The sequence below is a fragment of the Pan troglodytes genome, chromosome 19, assembly GCF_028858775.2.
Source record: "Pan troglodytes isolate AG18354 chromosome 19, NHGRI_mPanTro3-v2.0_pri, whole genome shotgun sequence".
Lineage (NCBI taxonomy): Eukaryota > Metazoa > Chordata > Mammalia > Primates > Hominidae > Pan > Pan troglodytes.
In genome coordinates, this window is record NC_072417.2 from 81100864 (window position 1) to 81117243 (window position 16380).

The window sequence follows — 16380 nt, forward strand, 5'->3', positions numbered from 1 at the left end:
TTGTGAACTGCTGGGATGTATGTCACAGCTGATCAACATGTGAAGATGCTGGTACTTGATAGCCTGTTAAGGAAAATTTGCTTCCAAATTTTAAGCTGGAAAGTCACTGGAATAACTTTAAAAAAGAATTACAATACCTGGCTTTTTAGATTTTCTTTACGTGTGTTAAGAATTGTGTACAAATTGAAATGTCTGTACTGATCCTCAACTAATAAAATCTCAATTATGAATGAAAAAAATAAGTAGTTTTGCAGGAGGCCTGATGTGGGCTGGAGTCACTCTGTGTTCTCCTCCTACAGCAGGGCCTCACTCTCCTCCCCCTCAGCAGCCGACTCTCCAGTTGGGGTCTTCTCTGTTGGGGATTCAGTGTCCCTGGGATAAGAATAACAGTGCCAAGGTTTTGATTCTTGAAAGGAGCAATTAAGCTTCTCACCCCCTCCTCATTTTAGATGGGAACCGTGAGGGCCCTCTCGTCTACCTGGTGTCCCTGTTGAAGATCTCATCCTCATTGGAAGACTCCTTGTCATGCAGCTTCATGGTTTCTTGTTTTTGTTTGTTTTTTTGAGACAGAGTTTTGTTCTTGTTGCCCAGGCTGGAGTGCAACAGTGCGATCTTGGCTCACTGCAACCTCCGCCTCCTGGGTTCAAGCAATTCTCCTGCCTCAGCCTCCCAAGTAGCTGGGATTATAGGCCTGCACCACCACGCCTAGCTAATTTTGTATTTTTAGTAGAGACGGAGTTTCGCCATGTTGGTCAGGCTGGTCTTGAACTCCCAACTGTTACGTATGTCCATGTGAGGAGAGTCCACCAACAGGCTTTGTGTGAGCAACAAGGTTGTTTATTTCACTTGGGTGCACGTGGACTGAGTCCACAGAGAGAGTCAGCAAAGGGAGATGGGGTGGGGCAGCTTTATAGGATTTGGGTAGGTGGTGGAAAATGACAGTTAAAGGTAGTTATCTCTTGCAGACAGGGCAGGGGTCACAAGGTGCAGGGTGGGGAGATCATGAGACTCATTGTCCAGGGGAGGAATGTCACAAGGCCAGTTGATTAGTTGGGGTGGGGCAGGAACAAATCACCATGGTGGAATGTCATCAGTGAAGGCAGGAACTGGCTGTTTCATTTTTTTGGTGGTTCTTCAGTTGCTCCAGGCCACCTGGACGAATACCTGCAGATCACAGGGGTTAACGATGGCTTAGCTTGGGCTCAGCGGCCTGACATTGAGGATCCTTCTTTATCTTTTTCTGATGCCCTTCTATGAGAATGAATCTGTTTTGGAAGAAAATGCAATTAAGATTATCCATCACAACAACCACTATCTCCAAATCTGTATTCATTGCTTCTATTCATTATAAGTCTCATCTACCTGATGAAATAACTTTTTTGAAGATAGGAATTGTATGCTGTTTAACAGTGCTTTGATTCTTCCACAGTTCAGTCATCCTTGATATCTTGCAGGGGATTGGTTCTAGGATACCGCCGCCACGCCATACCAGAATCTGTGGATGCTCAGTCCCTTACATATAATGGTGCAGTATTTGCGTATAACCAACACACATCCCCCCATATACTTTATTTACTTAGAGACAAGATCACCCTCTGTTGCTCAGCCGGAGTGCAGTGTCACAATCACAGCTCACTGCAGCCTCAACCTCCTGGGTTCCAGTGATCCGCCCACCTCAGCCTCTTGAGTAGCTGGGACTACAGGTGCATACCACCACACCTGGCTAATTTTTTTAAAATTCTTATTTTTAGTAAAGACAAGTTCTCACTATGCTGCCCAGGTTGGCCTCCCAAAGTGTTGGGATTACAAGGGTGAGCCACAGTACCTGGCCCCATGTACTTTAAGTCATCACTAATAAAATGTATAGATATTGTACAATGGTGACAGTTGTTATGCTGTCTTTTCTATTTGTATTTTTATTGTTTCTTTTTTCAAATATTCAGCCTCATCTAGTTGAATCTGAAGATGTGGACCTGCTGATGAAGAGGGCTGACTGTATCTAACTTAGGGTCTTGCGTGCAGCTGGCACTTAATACATTTTATTGACTATTTTAGCTAACATTCAACAGACAATTCCTAATAAAAAAACTCTTAAAAGTAGGAAAAAAAGTCCTTCCTCTAAAGTGGCAGGAAAATCAGCCTAGGCAACATAGCGAGACCTTGTCTCTACAAAAAAAATTTTTTTAAATTAGCTGCCTGCTTGTAGTCCCAGCCACTCAGGAAGCTGAGGCAGGAGGATCCCTTAAGCCCAGGAGCTTGAGGTTACAGTGAGCTAGATCACACCATTGCTCTCCAGCCTGGGTGACAACAAGGCCCTGAGAAAGAAGAAAAAAAAAGAAAAAGGAAAGGAAGGAAAGAATATAAGTATTGAAAAGGAAGAGACAAAACTATGATTATTTGCATATGAAATGATAAATGTGAGACAGCCAAGGAAGCCTAAGAGAATCAACTAAGTTTATTTTACTGGAAGTAATATGAGAATTCAATACAGTGGCTATATAAAAATCAAGACAGCAGCACACAGACCTCAACTACTTTTCCCATGTACCACCAATACTAATTAGAAAATGGAAGGAAGATCCCATTTACAATAGCAATACAAATGTATGGAGTATTTAGGAACAAAAATACAAAGATCTTTTATCTAACAAAAAATATATAAGATCTATATGATGAAAACCCTAAAACTCTTCTGAAAGACATTAAAAAGAAATGAATACATGAGGCAGCACATTCCTAGAATGTTGTACAGATGTCAATTCTCAAATTAGTCTACAAATTTAATGTAATCCTATTCAAATCCTCAGATAGTTTTTGGTGGTGGCTGTTTTTGAGACAGGGCCTCGCTCTGTTGCCCAGGCTAGAGTGCAGTGGTATGACTACAGATCACTGCATCCTCGACCTCCCAGGCTCAAGCAATCCTCCCACTTCAGCCTCTGAAGTCTCTCATATGGTGTCCGAGAAATGGGGACAAATCTCACAAAGGGACTAGGCTCAGGAGGGCTGGAATATTCAGGGAAGGTTTCAAGCAGAAAGATGAACTTGAGTTGGCTTTTGAGAGATTCATAGGATTCCCACAGGCAGAGTGAAATAAGGGAATTTTAGATGAACAAACGCACAGACAAAAGCAGAAATGCAGATGGTGTGACTGGGGGATGGTGAGGGGCTGCTCTGGCTGGAGTGGAGGGCTGGCTGCCACAATAGTGGAAATGGTAAATGAGGCAAATAAGGTTGGATTGGTAGCATAGCATCAAGGTTGCCAGCTTATTAAATCACTCTTCCAATATGCTAGCACTGGCCTATTGGGAAAAGTAATGCATCATGTAATCAAACAAAAGGCAAACAGAGGCAAGCTCCAGGAATGGGCACTGTAAACAGGACTCACCCTAGAGTGGCCAGATGTAGGCTTTAGATATGTTAATGCAGGTTGAGCATCTTTAATCCGAGGGGGAATGTCTCATATGGTGTCCAAGAAATGGACACATCTCACAGAGGGCCTAGACTCAGGAGGGCTACAGTATGAGACATTTCCCCTACCCTGTGAACTTAAAAATGTGGCCAACAATTTTTTTAAAAGATGGCTACCCTGCAGTGCTTTAACTGGACCTATTTAGACAACGCCTTACACACTGGAGAAGGATGATACTTTGTGACTCTAATAAATCTACCAGACAATACTTCTCTCTTTTGGCTGTCTCCTTCCTCTCCAGGGTGATGACAACTCCGTGAGGGTGGAGATTATACATCTCTCATCATTTCAGCAACAAGGAAATAAATTAGTGGCAGAGTAAGGGTGACTTGGTGAGTACATCCAATTGTTAACATAGTTTTGGGTAGGAGAAATTTTGCTATTATATCAACTTCTTAAAATGGTCTAGTGGGATTAACTTTGTTTCAATTCACAGAGATCTCTTGGAAGCGAGGATCCTTTAAAAATCCTGGAATATACACTGCAGTAAAAGAACAAAGCATACCTCAGCCTTAAACGACTGAAGAAGAATGTCAAGTGGGGAAGTGGCTTTGGTTTTCAGTTTGTGGGTTCTGAATCCACACAAAGACAGGATTGCTTTCTGAAAACCTGAATTAATTATTGTCCTTACCTCAATAAGACAAAAAATTAGAATCAAAATCGTTAGTATTACAGTCACAGATATCGCCAAGATGAGTTTGTTGTTATAGCCATATCCTGGAACTTCTTTCGTGAGCTAAAAAAAAAAAAAAAAAAAAAGGAAAGAACAATTAAAAAAAGAGTGAAAGCTAACTTTTCAAAACCCCAGTATTCCAGTTGAGTAGCTTACAGGTTCTTTTTTGTTTGTTTGTTTTGAGACAGGGTCTCACTCTGTCACCCAGGCTGGAGTACAGTGGTGTGATCACAGTTCACTGCAGACTCGACCTCCCTGGGCTCAGGTGATCCTCCCACCTCAGCCTCTAGAGTAGCTGGAATTATAGGCACAAGTCACCACACCCAGCTAATTTTTGTATTTTTTGTGAAGATAGGGTTTCACTATATTGGTCAAGCTGGTCTCAAACTCCTCTGACTTCAAGTGATCTACCCACCTCGGCCTCCCAAAGTGTTGGGTTTACAGGCGTGAGCTACCATGCCCGGCCTACAGTTCATCCTGTGCACTAATCTGTTTCACTCTCTAAATGAACAAAGTGGGAGATCACTGTCATGGCCAAAGTTACATGGCCAAGACAAACTATGGCCTGGGAGTCCCAGGTTCTCCTGTGTGGGCACTTTCCTGGCATATGCTAAATGATGGGAAAGTCTGGGTCTCATGTTTCTGTGTGGTCCTCACCTCACTCGACTTCTGCTCTTTCTGTTCACTCTGGGCTTCTGTGCTCTCATTGATACAGTTCTTAGTTTTCCACTGGTCCGTATCCCGTTCTGCCTTGGACGCCTTTACTTCCTGCTGCTCACTGAGAAGCTTCATCAGGAGGCCTGTCCTGGAGATGAGCTTGGCACAGGTCACTTGCACATAGGTCTCAGAGCAGTCCGTCTTCAAGGTCCAGATAACATGAGAAATGAAGCTTCTCACATCGTTGTTGGGGATGACGGACTGTAGTTGATGGGTTAGCGGAATTTTAAACTGATCACCTGGGGATGAGAGCAATGGGTAACTGAAGCTTTTGGGCTCGGGGGACAGGTCAGTGCCCACGTTGTTGTATTCCCATTTTGTCTCAGTTTGTTTAACAGTTGGCTCTAAGTTGAATGCAGTCCTAGTGGGAATCTGCCTCAGGAAGATGATTGTAGTTTGTGTTTTCAGAGATGGTGCCTTCTGGCATAGTAGTGTTTTCCATAAAAACGTTTTCTTTAGAGGCATTTCTTGCAGTTGTGTTTTTTACAGTAGTGTTTTCTATAAAACGTTCTGAAGGAGCAAATACTTCCGGAAAAGGGTTTTCTTGAGGACTCAGGTCTCCTGAGGATGAAAAAGCCCCTTGTGAAGGGGAATTTATGAGGCTCTTCGCTGCAGAGAACGGCGGCCTCTTTGTGAGCATCAGTCTATTGAGATAACTTTTCTTTCTCAATTTTCTAATCTTTTTGGCCTTGGGTGTTCTGTGGGCCACACGGGAGTGAGTTTTATGAAAGTGGTATTTTTTTTCTGGAATGTACGACTCGTTTAGCAGCCTTCATATTTTTTAACTCCAGCCTTTGCATTTTCTAAAATTAAAATGGTGTAGGCTAAGTCTTTCGATCTGTCTATGACCTGAGGTAGGGCTTTTGCAGTTGTGGAAGGCAGAAGGCATGCCCATGGAGAAGGGTTTCAGCAAAGAGGAGACTGTTAGCTTCTGCTCTTGGGTGAATGAAGGCTTGGTGTAGATGGCGTTTCCCGCTATGTTCTCGGGCCCCTGCACTATGTGAGGCTATTCCAGCTCCCTTGGGGCTGGACTCCCGAGCCTTTTTTCTTTGGCAGCATTCTCCCCAAATGCTTGGGCACCCTGTTCCCTCCTGATACTCTGCTTTCCCACCTCTTTGAAGGGCCTTTTCTGGATGTTCCTTGGGCCCATGAGGACTCTGTTCACTCTCTGCAGGTTTTTGCCTACTCTTTGAACCTTTGCCAGGCTGTTTTCCTGTGGTTGGACAGTTTCTAATTTCTTTTCAAATATTTGGCATTTAAATTTGTTACCTAGAAGGCTGGACTGCATAAGCATGGCAGTTTTTTCTTCCCTTTTAACTTCATCGATTTTTTTCTTGTATTTCTGCATCTAACATCTTTTCTAGCAAATACGCCTTTCTCAATTTATTTTCATAAGTTGAATTGTTGGATGCAGGTTGAAACAAGGGGCTCTTTGTATTGTTTTTCAAAACAGGAGCTTATCTCCATCTTGCACATTTGAAAAAAGCAGTTTAATGAATGGTAACAACATTGATTCCGCATCTAGATTTCCTGCTGAGAAATAAGGCAAGATGTAATTTAGCGCAGTGATAACATCACTCTTATCATAAGTGTCTAGCTGCTCACTCCCAAAGACTGACAAGTTGATGCCACTGCTGTCTGAGGCTGCCTCCGGCTCAGTCGTCAGCTCAATGCTCATGTGCTTCTTCCGGGCTTGTAACACCTTCATGAACACTCTTTCTGGATTCCCTACAGATGCTTCTTCACCTGTCAAAAAAAAGAGACTGCTTTGATCATGAAAGATAATGGAACGGCATGCATCAGTCCACAGCTGTATGCCCCAGTCACACAAAGTAGGAGTCAGCAAACATTAGAGTGCCATTTAGAGAGGAGAAACACACACCCAAGCCTAAACCTATGAAATGGCAACAACAAAAGGAGGAAAAGACATCTTTTGAAAATATGGCTACCTACTTGGAACATTCCTAGTGTGACATAGAGTAACTCTGATTAGGATTATTTCGTTGATCCCCAGGGGCCAATTGCCCAGTGCTCAGTCAAAGCCCAAGGTGGAAGACAAGTGCTTCCCTGATGAGCTGATGAGCTGTCCTCTCTGCAGACTGCTCCGTACCCTGTGCTGTCCTGCCTCAGATGCAGAGAGAGCACAAGGCTCCCTCCTCATCCTCAGTGTGCCTGTGTTCTTGCTACCATCACAGCTGAATGCAATGAAAGGCTATCCTCTGAGAGGAGCAGGGTGGAGATGCTAAAGTGGAGGCCCCCTCCCATTGCTGATAGATCCTCATCTGGCATGCACTCCACCCACCCACCCCATTCTCTGCTACCACATATCGTAGCCCCATTAAAGAAGACGCGACACGGAAAAAACACTGTGCCCACCCTAGTCCTTTTCTTAAATTTGGGCAGAGATCCAGGGTATAGGTTAAGAGATTTTTAATTTGCCAGATGGTATGCCTATGTTGTTAAATATACAATGAATCTATGGTATGATAGCAGTTTCTGGATAAACATTACTTGAGGTCCTAAAATGCAGAAGGGAAAAAGCAGCTTTTGTCAGATGCTTACTTTGCTTTCATTTCATCTCTAATATTTTGGATGGGGAACCATCCAAAGCTTCTGGCCACATGAAGGTCAAGTGTGCCAGTGTGCAGCTGGGTTTCTTTTCCAGAATTAAAAGTATTTTGGGTGGTGCTGAGGGTCAGAGGAAGAAGTAAAAGTTGTGAGAAAGGAGAAACATGGGCTTGGGGAGAACCCAGAATTGGGGACAGAAGACCTGGCACTAAGCTATAGCACTTAGCACCTCTGATCTTGTTTTTCCTCATCTGTAAAAGGAGATTAACAATGCTTTTCTGCCCACCTCTTGGGGAGAAGGGAATAATTTAGTTGGTAAAAAAAAAATGTTTTGAAAAATAAGCAACTCTGTCTTTATATAAGTAGCCAAGCATTATTAATTATCCACCCCATATCACTGGTAGATACCTGTATTCAAGCTATGTGGACATAAAAGCAGTCACATTTTAGAAGTCATGAAGTTGGTGCTAATAAACCTAATCTACAGAAAAACTCTTGAAAGCACTTGAGCATTTGTTCTGTGAATAGAAAGGTTTGAGATTCAGAGCAAGTTCAGAGTTGGATGGTCTAAGAATGGAAAAGCCCTCCATTCCATTAGAAGAGTCAGGGAGCAATTTCTGGTTATGGAACCAGAAGCTCTCAGGCTTCAAATAAAACAGCATCACTTGTACTCTTATAAAATTGTAAAAACAAAAACAAAACTGGATCTACATCTGTCCTAAAAGGCAGAGAGTACTTGAGACCTCATGCATATAAAACCAGCTTACAAACTACATCGCACTATATGAAGAAATTATCACTGGGGGCAAAGCACCAAGTAGGGAGCACAATACACAGGGTGTGGATGTTAATGTCATTCCCTAGCCTTCCCATTCCCTTCTCTTGGTCCTTTATGCGTATGGAACAGTTCCATTATTAAATTTTGTAATAATAACTGAGAACCTGACTCCCAGCAAGGGAGTAGTTCAGAAGTTGAGGGAGTTTAAATCTGAATGAGTAAATAAAGCAATTATATCATTGGCTTAAAATTTTATCATCAATTAAAAATAAATTTAAAAACAAATACTTAAAATAATGTAACAATTTATCACCAGGCAATTTGGACTCACGACAATGTGTGGTGTTTGTCAGACATGCACTGTTGCAATGCAGCTTGACTGTCTTGCAGACAGCCTCAATGCTATTTTTAAATTAGCAGAGGCAGCAGGCCATATGGCTAGGTAAGATCCTATAAGATGAAAACACAAAACAATAAATAGTGGTAAAGCAGTTACTTGAGTAGGCAAAGGAGGCAGGCCAATGCTACCACAGGGCTGGGCAGAAAGGTGTTACTGAGGCCTGTGGACTGGACAGTTGGGTAGGAACCAGAAGGGCAATGAGAAGGAGGACAAAGGTGCCCAACTGAAGGGTAAGCATGGCAGTGAGTATGGTATGCCTAGAATAAAAGTGGTTGGGATTAGAATTGGGTGACACTGATCAGTAGTTTAATTCAGAAGTATCTCTTCCCAACTCAAAAGTCTCACTTTGGGCTGAAAGTACACAGGAAGAAAGTAGACTTCTAAGAAGAGTCTGAATAAGCCCCCAACTTCTGGAGTCCATTTCTCAATTTCTGTTGGCAGTGGGAAATATTAGAAATTACTCTGGGCATTAAAAATAGCTCAGTTTAACCTGGATTGTGGGGTTAAAAGAATAACAGATTGCATTGGCCAAATCTCGACAATTTGAGCATTCAAAAGAGTAACAATAAACTACAACATAATTAATATATAAAAAAGAATCCATGAAGAATGATATTTAAAAAGAGAGGGAGTTGTTCTTTAATGAAATAATGCCAGCTAATGAATGTAGAAGGAATGACAGAATTTTAAAAAGTGTTACTTTGCAACCACCAATGTAATAAAAATTGATTCAGACAAGGATTATCATTGATGGACACAGCTGGGTGAGAAGACATTTGAGAACAGGATCTTTACTGATCTCAAAGTACCACCACACAGATATTTTATTAATTACCAAAGGGAAAAATTATTTTTTATTTTTTTTGAGACAAAGTCTCACTCTGTCACCCAGGCTGAAATACAGTGGCAAAATCATAGCTCACTACAGCCTCGACCCCCCCCCCCCCCCCCCCCGGGCTCAAGTGAGTCTCCAAATTCAGCCCTCCAAGTATATGGGACTATAGTCTTGTACCACCACACCCAGCTAATTTTTTTTTTTTTTTTTTTTTTTTTTTGTATTTTTAGTAGAGACGGTTTCACCTTGTTGCTCAGGCTGGTCTAAAACTCCTGGACTCAAGCGATCTGCCCGTCTCGGCCTTCCAAAGTGCTGGGATTATAAGCATGAGCCACCACACCCAGCAAAATAACTACAATGGAGAGATCTGGAAGATCACCTTAAACAAGTGATCAAACTTAGCATTATGAGCCACCTGCAATCACGAGGCAGGAAGGATATATCACCTATGCAGTATTCTTCCCAAAAATGCTTACCTTGAATCTCATCATGTGGAAACAGACAAATCCAGATTGTGGGACAATTTACAAAACAACTATCTTTGACTCTTAAAAAATGCCATGTCATGAAAGATCAAAAAAAGTAGAGGAATGTTTTAGATTAAAGGAAATGAAGACATGACATGCAGTGCCTAATCTTTGATTGGATTCTGTGCTATTCTTTCATCTTTCTGGTATGTTTGAATTTTTTTTGAAATATAAACTTGGGCAAAAGAGATAACCAAGATAATTGATTAATTTATTGTTATGGCTCATTGGGGGCAGTTTCAGAGAAATAAAAACAATCTTTGTAACTGGAGTAAATTCTCAAGGTTAATCTTAAGCAATATAGCATGGTCATTAAGAATACAGATTCCACAGCCAGACTAGGCTTAAATCCCAGCTCTGTGAATAATGTGAATTTGGGCACATTGATTAATCTCTGTTCTTTGGCCTTGTCATTATAATAGTACCTACCTCTAATGAGTTTTGAGGATTAGATGAATCAGTACCTGAAAAATGCCTGACACACAGTGAGTGCTCAATAAATGTTAACTACTGTAATTATTACGTTACAGAGGTTGTGGGGGGGCCTTTTCTGAGTCCTCCAAAAGGATGACTTTATTAGGGCCACATTAAGACTGTGGAAACAGAAGAGTATTCAACAGATAAATGAAGTCTATGAGTTGGGGGTACAATTTATGGAGTTTTAGATTAAAACTGCATCCAATAAGTTGGTCTGACACATCTTTCAAACCTATAGAGGAATAATCACAAGTGACTAGTATTCCTTTGGGTCCAATAGAAGTCTCTGATCTTCATACAGATTGAATGTACCCAGAACCGTAACCTAGCATTTTACTTATATAGCAACCTTAACTCTGACACAAAAGTGTTTCTTTTGTTTTGAGGCCAAGTCTCACTCTGTTACACAGGCTGAGTGCAGTGGTGCAATCTCACTTCACTGCAGCCTCTGCCTCCTGGGCTCAAATGATCCTCCCACCTCAGCCTCCTGAGTAGCTAGAACTACAGGTGAGTGCCACCATGCCTGGCTCATTTTTGTATTTTTTGTAGAGATGGGGTTTCACCATGTTGCCCAGGCTGGTCTCAAACTCCTGAGCTCAAGCAACCCTCTCTCCTTGGCCTCCCAAAGTGCTGGGATTACAGGCATGAGCCTAAAGTTTTTGTTATTCTTTTCCTGCCCCTGACTTTTGATTTTAAACATTTTCTTTTTTTCCTTTAAGCCTTAGGATGGCTAGGAAGCATTTTCAGATGGTATAATGAACACCTGTATAACTTTCATCTGGAATCAACAGTTGCTAATACTTTGCCACATTTGCTTTCCATGTGTGTATGTCTATACATTTTCTGGACAAACCATTTGAGAGTCAGTTGCAGACAAAATGACCCTTTGCCATTAAAGACTTCAGCGTGCAGCCCCTAAGAAGCAAGGCATTCTCCTACATAACCAGAGGACTATCATCACCCAATGGAACTTCATATTATCATTGTGTACTATGCAGTCCATATACACATTTTCACAATTGTCCCAATCATAACATGGCTTAAAAAATTCAGAATCCAATCCAACATCAGACATTGCATTTAGCGTTCATGATTTTTGTGTGTGTGTGTAGAAAGACCTTTAATACTTCTGTTTACAAAATTCAGGCATACATTTCAGTTTGCCCTGACCCGTGCCCAGGGCTGTGTGCTCATCTCTGCCAGGATGTCTGTGCCCTCATGTACTGCTGACGAGGAGGGTGCAGAGCAGAGCCTGGGGTCTGGAGGCTTCGCTGGGCCTCAGGGGGAGGGGAATGTGAATGTGGCCCAGCCCAGAGGACCCTCCATTTCATCAATTTTGGATTGGGCAACAGAGGAAGCAGATGTCTGGGCTGCAGACCTGCTGGTCTGGGCAGGGGTTTGGGAACCCCAGGGTTGCCTGCCATGGTCTAGAGGAGATGGCTGCGGCTACTTCCCACAGGGTGGGGTGGCAGAAGCTCGGCAAGGGGAGGCCTGGCCACTAGGGGCTTGAAGATTTGCTCACTGGAGCCTTTGTGCTTGGCCCTCAGCAGCACAGCTGGGGCTGTGGTCCCGTGCAAGGTGTGCTGAGGGTTGTGTAGGTGGCTGGTGGTGGCAGCTTGTGCCAGAGTGACACAGGCTTCCGTGGGCCTGGCTGGGGGCAGTTAAAAAGCCGAAAAGGTACTTGGCTTTGTGAGGGCAAGGCTTGGGAGGCGGGGCCCTGCAGGACGTCATGTTCTCTGTCCTGGTTAGGAGGGGGGAGGTGGGGGGGGGGGGAAGGTGGGGCAGATCCCAACTGGCCCCTGTCCCTGGGCTGCAAGCTGACAGCAGGCCAGGGAAGCAGTGAGGCCCTCTGCCCTGGCCTTGGGGAGAAGGAGTGCATGTGTGAGGCTGGGATACAGTGGCCCTGGAGTGGGGCTAGGGCTCATCGCCAGCACCAGGCGCGGGGAGGATTTAAAACCAGAGTCCTGTCTCTGAGCCACCCCACAGGGACGCTTGATCCAAGCCTGTTAAGGCCGTGGAACTCGAGGGTAGGCAGTGGGCTGGGCCACCGTGGGTCAGGATGGAGGTGTGGGGGCTGCCCTGGAGGAACATTAGTGTTTCTGAGAGCACCTTAGTGTTGCTCTGCCTCAGCCAGCTGGGCGAGGAGTTGGGGAGTGGGCAGGAGGCCGGCGCCATGGAGTGGGGAAGGGAGCCGTCACCGTTGGGGATCAGCTGCTAGTGTAAACAAGTGTCTCCACCCACCCAGATAAGCCCCCCACCCAAGTGTGGGGCCCTGCTCAGGGAGTACCTCAAGGGCCCCGGCCTGGGTGGCGCCAGCAGGCTTGGACACTGCCCTGGCAGCAGGGGCCCCGTGGAAGGCAGGATACCCAGCAGGGGGTGCCACCCAGTGTGGATGGAGGGGCAGGGTGGGGGCGCCCCTGAGTCACTGGGCAGAGGCACGAGCACGTCCACATAGCTGAGCAGGAAGAAGCCCGACTGGCCATCCAGCATGCCGTCCTATCAGTTCTCGTTCATCTGGTTGATCAGCATGAAGACATCGCCCTCATGGAAGCCCAGCTCCCTATCTTTCTCCGGCTCCAAGTCATACAGCCTTTGCAGCTCGGCTGGTCTAGGGGCGGCATGCTCCTGCTAGGAGTCCAGATGGACTTGTCGTAAGATCGGAAAGAGGACGAAGCTGCGATCTTGGGGACTGTGGTGCAGGGGAAGCCCCGGTTGGACTGCTCAGGCTTTCCGAGGTCAAAGCACTCCCGGGGCTTGGGCTTATACTCCCGCCTGGGTCGTGAGGAAGCTTCCCGGATCCTGCACTTGAGCTTCTGGGCCAGCTCGTCCAGGATCTGCACGGCCTGCCGGTGGTAGTCCAGCTGCGCCTCCGCCAAGGCCGGGAGTTGACTCACCTACTGGATGTCGGTCTCCAGGAGGTTGTGCATGCTGGTTTCTGCCACCTCCTTGGACTCCTCAAACTTCTGCAGCGCCTGGTGCAGCTCCTCTTCGGGGATCTTGCCCTGCCGCTTCTTTTAGTCAAAGTCCAGGCGGCGGCCCTCCAGCTTCTGCAGGTGGTGCTGGATCTCCTTCAGGTCTTTCTCACATAGGTTCTGGAGGGGGTCAATGAAGTTATGCTTGACCTCTATGTCCAGGGAGTCCTTCACCTCTGCCAGGTGCTTCATGGGCTCGCCGGCATCCAGCAGTGCATCGCTGAAGTTGGACTCGTCGCGCAGCTCCTTCCCATGGCGGATCAGGCACTCGCCCAGGAGCCCCCCTGACTGCAGGTAGCCGGGGTTCTTCACCTGGCCCCGGATCTTGCACGCTGTGTTGTGCATGGTCAGTTTAGCCTGCGAGGCTGGGTTGGGCTGCGGGTACTCGATGGTCCTGGCCAGCACTTAGGTCACCGCCTTGCTGATGACATCCACCTTCTTCTCCATCTCTTTGAAGTCATCATCCAGCTTGGTCCCCTCAGCCCCTCCGACCTTCTCACTGACCAGTTGGCTCGCCTTGTAGAACTGCTTCTTCAGCCCGGCAACCGACATGCTGCCTCCTGCCGCGGAACCTTCCGCCCAGACCCCCCTGCCCAGACCCCGCCAGCGACAGGCTCCCGGGCACCACCAACCCTCTGCGCGCCTCAGCGGCCCCCATCAGCACCGCCTCCACCACCCGCTTGCCAGCTCGGCGCCCGTCCCGGCGCCGCCTCAAGTTCATGATTCTTTAGTCTCCTTCAATCTAGATCTGTTCCCAGGATTGTTTAAAAGCATACTGACAAACCTTTGAGACTGTAAATGACCTGAGGTATACATTGTCTTTACTTGAGAATAGTAATTTTTCAATATGCATTAAAGATCATTACACATGAGCTAAGACAAATGAGCTGGTCTACTTACTTTGTATATAAATGTGTAAACTCCTGAAGACTTCCAATAATGAACTCCAATAAGGCAATTAGTTCAATGTCTTTATGGCCTTGGCGACAAATGGTTACAGACAATGAGAGCATTTTTCCTATACACTAATGGTCAAGAAAAAAGCAGACAGATCATCGCTATCTTAGAGAACTAAGTGAGAAAGCTGGTCGGTGAAGAGGACTTCATCCAGAGAGGAAGGGATCTAGCTGACAGAAAGATGCTGCAGGAGGCTGAGGAAAGTGAGCCTAGAGCAGTAAAACAGATCTAACAACGTGGTGAAGGTAAGAAAGTGACCTGACAAAAATAAATGGAGCAGAGTACTAAATGAAGGGCTAATCTTGTATAATGCCCTCAACCAGCCTTAGCATAACTGAGTTTCTATTTAGCTTGCATATTGTGGGGGGATGGGGGTGGTGGTGGCACAATTTAAGTTGCAGTAAGTTGTGTAACAAACTCCCAATAGGGCCCTGGAGAAATACATATATATATATATATGTATTTTTTTTTAGAAAGGGTCTTGCTCTGTCACCCAGGCTGGAGTGCAGTGGTGCCATCTTGGCTCACTGCAACCTCTACCTCTTGGATTCAAGCAATCCTCCTGCCTCATTCTCCCAGAGTGCTGGGACTACAGGCATGTGCCACCACACCTGGCGAAGATATAGATATATATATATAGATAGATACATATATATCTATAGCTACATCTACAAAGAAGGCCAGGCATGGTGCCTCATGCCTGTAATCCCAGCACTCTGGGAGAATGAGGCAGGGGGATCACTTGAAGCCAGGAGTTTGAAACCAGCCTGGGCAACACAGTGAGACCTCGTTTCTCCAAAAAATAAAATTGAAAAAAAAAAAAAAACACCTCACACCATATATGTAAATTAGCTCAAAATGGATCATAGACCTAAATGATGTAACTATACAATTTCTGGGAGAAGACATAGAGAGTAAATCTTTTCTACTTTGGATTAAACAACAGGTTCTTAAAGATTTCTTTAGGTAAGAAACAAAAAAGCACAAGCCATATAAGAAAAAATTGCTAACTTAAAGCTGATCAAAATTAAAAACGTCTGCTCTTCAGAAAACATTTATTTATTTATTTTTTGAGACAGAGTCTCACTGTGTCACCCAGGCTAGAGTGCAGTGGTGCAATCACATCTCATTGCAACCTCCACCTCCCAGGTTCAAGCACTTCTTGTGCCTCAGCCTCTGGAGTAGCTGGGATTACAGGCGTGGGCCACCACACCTGGCTAACTTGTGTATTTTTAGTAGAGATGGGGGTTTTGCCACGTTGGCCAGGCTGATCTCAAACTCCTTACTTCAAGTGATCCACCCGCCTTGGCCTCCCAAGGTGCTGGGATTAGAGGTGTGAGTCACTGTGTCCAGCCAGAAAACACTTTTAACAGAATGAAAAGACAAACCACAACTGGAGAGAAGATATTTACCAAACACATATCTATAAGGCCTTGTTTTTTGTTTTTATTTATTTACGTATTTAATTTTTGAGATAGCATCTCACTCTGTGACCCAGGCTGGACTGCAGTGGCAATCATAGCTCACTGCAGCCTCGACCTCCCAGGCTCAAGCAATCCTCCCACCTCAGTTTCCCAAGTAGCTGGGACCACAGGTGAGCACCACCACACCTGGCTAATTTTTATATTTTTGGTAGAGACAAGGTTTTACCATATTGCCCAAGTGGTCTAAAACTCCTGGCCTCAAGCAGTCCTCCTGCCTCAGCCTCCCAATGTGCTGGGATTATAGGCATGAGCTACTGTACCTAGTCCCTGTAAAGACTTGTATCTAGAATCTATAAAGCACTCTTTTTTTTTTTTTTTTTTTTTTTTAGACGGAGTCACACTCTGTCGCCCAGGCTGGAGTGCAGTGGCGTGATCTCTGCTCACTTCAAGCTCCGCCCCCTGGGTTCACGCCATTCTCCTGCCTCAGCCTCCCGAGTAGCTGGGACTACAGGTGCCCGCCACTATGCCCGTCTAATTTTTTTTTTTTTATATGTTTACTGGAGACGTGGTTTCCCCATGTCAG

General features: G+C 45.1%; 2 pseudogenes; both read right to left on the bottom strand.

Annotated features, from left to right (window-relative positions):
* Window positions 1-444: 444 nt before the first annotated feature.
* Window positions 445-16380, bottom strand: part of LOC468306 (leucine-rich repeat-containing protein 37A3-like) — a 28561-nt pseudogene continuing 12625 nt past the window's right edge.
* Window positions 11988-13761, bottom strand: LOC468305 (endophilin-A2-like; annotated as a pseudogene).